Source organism: Gymnodraco acuticeps, unplaced genomic scaffold (genome assembly GCF_902827175.1).
Source record: "Gymnodraco acuticeps unplaced genomic scaffold, fGymAcu1.1, whole genome shotgun sequence".
NCBI classification, from domain to species: Eukaryota; Metazoa; Chordata; class Actinopteri; order Perciformes; family Bathydraconidae; genus Gymnodraco; species Gymnodraco acuticeps.
In genome coordinates, this window is record NW_022992126.1 from 1903519 (window position 1) to 1908994 (window position 5476).

Below are 5476 nucleotides of genomic sequence, written 5' to 3' on the forward strand. Positions count from 1 at the left end.
GTTCGTCTTTCTAATGGCTTGGCTGTGTGGGTGAAGAGGTGGTTTTGTATGTCTGTCTGTTGACGAGAAAATTATGTGTTTTTTATTGGTAAAGCTCCCTCATGCCATTGATCACAGTAATGGGAGGACAAGTTGATTGTGTGTGTGGTGTTATTTTTACTTGTTATACATCGGAAGGATTTAGACGATAAGGATAAAGCTTGCTGCTTCGATCATAGTCAGCCACATTACTTGTTTTTTAGACCTCTCAGTTTGATCTTGTAGAGGGTTTTCAGGTCCAGAAGATCGCTTTTGTGACCCCATTTCATAAACGCTATGAAACTGCCAACCTTAACAACTATAAGCCTATTTCTAAATGATTGTGCCTTTATAAAAAACACTAGATCTACTGTATGGTTGTGACCAGCTTAAATAACATCTCTCATCATATCTTAATCTAAGCATATACACTCATCGGGTGTTTGGAAAAAAACACAACAATGTTGCTTTTACTGACACTCTTATTTTTAAATTAAGTTATCTCAGTTTAGGATACAATTTATGGATCTTTTAAAAGCATTCAATACATGATAATCTCGTCATCTCCACTAAAAATTGTACAGCTGTTGAAAGACTGACCAAGTAAAGTATTTTAAATATAAAAAAAGGAGGGAGCTTTCTTACCAGTCTAAGATTATGTTGAAATGTAATACATGCATGCTCAGCTGCTGTTTAAATGTATTACTGGAGATAATTATAATGCTTATGAGCTGCTTAGGTTGGGTGGCTTGCTTCCTCTGTAAGCCATGAGAGACACTTGGCTTTATTATTTTAATTATAGGCTTTTCATGTATTTGTACCCCTTACAGCACATTGCTAACTTGTTGCTTTTATTTTTGGCCTTTTCAGAAAAATGCTCAATCAAGGTACTGGCAGTTGTTAAGCTTAGAAATAAACGTTTTTATCATTAGTGTAAAATCGAATGCACAACAATGTAAAATGTATCTAATTTTTATCAGAAGAACAATTGATGTTGTTGGTTACATCCTATTCACATTCAGTTGTTGTGGTTTAGTTGCCTCCAATTGTGATTGTATTAATTTCTTATTCATGTATTTTGGAGCCTGTAGGGTTTGTTTTTGTGTTTTGCTCAATGAAATTGTAAATGAGGTCTCCAGTCCCGAGTTGAAATAAAGGTTTGAACGATTGACGAGGGTCTGACTGCAGTATAATCTTTTATCTCCCTTAATTTGAATAAGAAACCCTAAATCATCATGTTATGTATTGTGTTGTTTATTTGCTCGAAAACCTCAGGCTACCAAAAGGCTCTACATCTCATTTCAAGTGTCAGTCTTTTACCTAATTCCCATCTACAATTTGAAAAAGTTTGTATCTTGGTTTGTAAAAACTCACACTTAGCCAACAATCAGAACAACATGCATCTACAGAGACTGGAGACTTATTTTTAAACAGTTCAGGTTGTCTAACCTTTTGATGGCCACACAGAGCACAGACTGTTTTCCTCACTTTGCTCGTGGTCGCACATATTTTTACGAACATCTGGTGTCAAAGCAGTGATTCAAAGGACTTCTGAATGAGGTTCTTTAAAATGAGTTTCCTTTTGCTCATACAGTCCAATTCACACCGCTCTGCAATATCAAAGGTCAGTAGCTTTTTGAAATAGCTGCTGGACTTATTATTAGGAGCTTCTTTTCTTGGTCACTTCTGTAGAGTTTGGGTAAACAGGTGATGCAAAGCTGGAAGGGAAAGATGGCTAAACTAACAGCAACAAATGCTCACTTTTTTTTAAGCTGTAACCAGCATTTGTTCTGGCATATTAGCATGATTAAAGATGCAAAGTATGAACGTCAATAAGATGATTCTCATTAACAGTTTTTTGGAAAACATGTTTTTATCAGGCTGTGGCTATAGAAAATACATGTTTCTGTGATGAATGGGATAGTAGTCAGACAAATCTAACAAAGCATGTATTCATAACTAAGCCAAAACGTCATATAATTTAAGGCTAATCCAACTGTAAATCCTGTGAAGCTTTCACACAACTTTTACATGTATTAATAAGCCACAACATAATTATCATCTTCTTTACACTGTAAATTGTAACTAAGGTAGGAAATCATGTCAACAGTAGAATCATTTTCTCCTAGACTCTCCAACCTGTTTTCTTTTTGCAACCAGTAGAATCTCCCCCTTCTGGATATAAGAGAGAATGCATGTTTAATAATAATAATTCCTTACATTTATTATAGCGCTTTTCCAGATGCTCAAAGCGCTTTACAAATACACATATTTTTGTTTATACATGCAATGGTCACTGTGGACAATACCCACAGGAGCAAGTTCAGGTGAAGTGTCTTGCCCAAGGACACAACGGCTTTACAGACGCAGCAGCGGCGGCGGGTTTCACCCCTTGATCTGATGATCATTGCACAGCGCACTGCGCCACACCGTCCATCTTCACGCCTCAAAGTCATCGAGGCGCTTTTACAAGTACACATTGATATCATACATGTACTGTGGACATTACCCACAGGAGCAAATCCGGGTGAAGTGTCTTGCCCAAGGACACAACGGCCTGATGCAGTGGCGGCAGGAGCGGGTTTCGAACTGGAGTTCCCCAGCACCCCCCTTGATCTGATGATCAGATGCACTGCGCCACCCATCCCTATGTTTAAGGCTCTTTCTCATTTGCTTCACTTTTCGGAACTGGAGGTTGTCCATTTGACAAACCACGTGGATATATTTCAAGACGCATTACAAGCTAAATCTAATTCTGTGTGAAAATGAATATAAGGACATATGGATATGTCATTATTGTTTTAAGATACCCTATAACAGTGTGTGAACCTATCCATTAATTTCAGGGCTCTCTTGTTTAGAGTAAATTAAATATTATAGTAGTCAATGCCTTCAATTTAACTCAACTAAAAATAATACTTTACATGTTATGCTCCATCAGATCACAAATTATGTGTGAAAAAAAAGCTATATGATTTTCCCAAGTGCTGCATGCCAGAAGTAAGTTGTAAATAATAGTGAAAAGTGTTGTCCTTGACTGACTCAAAGTTCCTTCTTTGTCAGCACAGCACTTGCATAATGAAATCCCAATCCATTGATTCACCTTGACTTCAGGACCTGCTTTAATGGTGGAAGGGTAACGAGGCATGCTGAGTTCTCATCAAACCAGGCCCGAACCTACATTTAATACACTAAACCAGGGGTGTCCAAACTACGGCCCGGGGGCCTATTGCTACCTGTGAAATTCAAAAAGTATAATGGAGTATGGCCGAAAAATGTAACTTGTGCTTGTCTTATATTGCACTTCTTAAATATAGATGAAAATAAATATTACACAGTATTCATGTGTTAAGAAGCCCACTCTTCAAACAAATCCAGCTACACATTGGCACATTTTAATGGAGCATTACACTATTTATTAACCTTCCAGTAAAAATGTAAATACTAAATGGTGGATCATTTGCTGATTCCATACATGATAACAATAGAGTTCCTTTTTCTGTCATTGTCAAGTAATAATATAAAGTACACTCATGTCAAAGGAACTGACATATAGCTACACATTTTAGATTTGATCAATAATGCTTCTTGGTGGATAGTGTACTCATTAGTTTTATTTTGTTGACGTGCGCTTGCCTCTTTTTTTAGGATGTTAGTCCACTCTTTTATTTTGTCTTTTAATTGCACTGTCCCCTTTGCTGTAGCAATGTCGATTTCTCATTGACAAATAAAGGATTTCTGATCATCTGATTCTTATAGCTACTGCTTCTGTGCAATGACCGCATATGTTATGGCCCTGCACTTAACGGCACAAATTGTGGTGGAACTTGGAAAAAAGTCATTCAACAAAATGTGCTGTATGTCTATGAAAGAAAAAAACGAATTAACCTTTGTGAAAAGGTCCTAGCACACTCAGGGCATTGCTGCAGTGACTTGGCAACAAGCACAACATTGATACTATTGTGATTTTTTACAAAGAAAGGCTGGGGAAATGTTTCCTGAAATTATACCAAATGTTTCTCTTCACACAGTTTCGAAGAGCTCAAACAATAGAGACAAACATGGTCCAAGTGAAGGTCATTTCAAATATTCAAGTTTCTAAATGAATCCTTATATGTACTGTGAACTAGATGGTAAGGTTCTTTCACGGTTAATTAGACACAGACAGTCAATGCACACTATGATAAACACAGTCATTCAATCCTACATTATTGTATAAAATGTTTTATGTAATATTATTTTACTTTCAATACATAGTCGTAATTTACAAGGAACGGAATAGAAAAAAAAATGTTCTTAACAAATTGATGTACTGATCCAACCTTTTATTTAATATCAAAAAGTTATTTAGCAGTTGATGCTATCCACTAACATGCTCACAATTTCGGGGAAAAGGGTATAATTAATAGCAATATTATTGGAACAATGGGTACGAACATTTTCATTCATTCAATGATGATTACTTCAATAAGTGCCAATGTTGCATGTTTTTGAATGGTGACCAGTGGTTGAATCCCGATTACTTTGGTGATCCTGTAGTGTTTTCTCTCAGGCCACCATGATGTTCACATATTTGGCTTTTAGGCAAATATTGCTATGTTCTCTTTTGTATCTCTATTATATATATCAATCAAGTTCAGATATTTAATCCCCCATTATGATGAATTGTAATAACTTAAATGCCATCATCATTTAGAGGTTAAATGTAGGGCAAAACTAAATCACCATTAGCCTCAGCTGTACTCTGCATTTAATGCTAATCAGCACATGTTAGCATAGTCACTCAAACTTGGAGGGTGAAAATAGTACAAAAGTTTGACATGCTTAACATCAAAATGTTAGAATTGACATTGTGAGCATGTTTTCATGCTGGCTGAGGCTGTAGATCCTCAGTCTTGTTAAATCTACAGATTACTGTTGAATGACCTTCATCAGTCATCTTTTATTTTATTGCTGCTCCCTATAAGCTGTGCTATTTTTTAATTATACTATAACTTTTTTTTTACTTTAATACTTTTGAATGCATGTAACATTAAGCTGTTTGTGGCTCTTTTTCTGCTGTAACAACGTACATTTCCCCTCTGGGACTAATAAAGGTATTCTGATTCTGATTCTGATTATTGCTCCAGGAGGGCAGAGCTGCTGACAATTGTCAAGTGATATTTGTTCAGCTCCCGTTGTGACGTCTGTCGTTAATCTCAGCTATTAGAAGTGTCATTGGAGCCTCTCTACACACAAGAAAGAGACAAAAAAAACTCTCATTTATCTGATGCCTGGAAATGTGAAGTAATAAACTCTGCAACGCACACTGCATGGTGAACATGGCGTTGTTCTTCAAATTGGGGGAAATATGATACAATTCTTGATTTATTAGTGTGTACTGTCTATATAGTTTGAGCTTGATAATTATTTTGGTGATGTCAACAACATCACATTGCATATCTGACATCAAGGCACT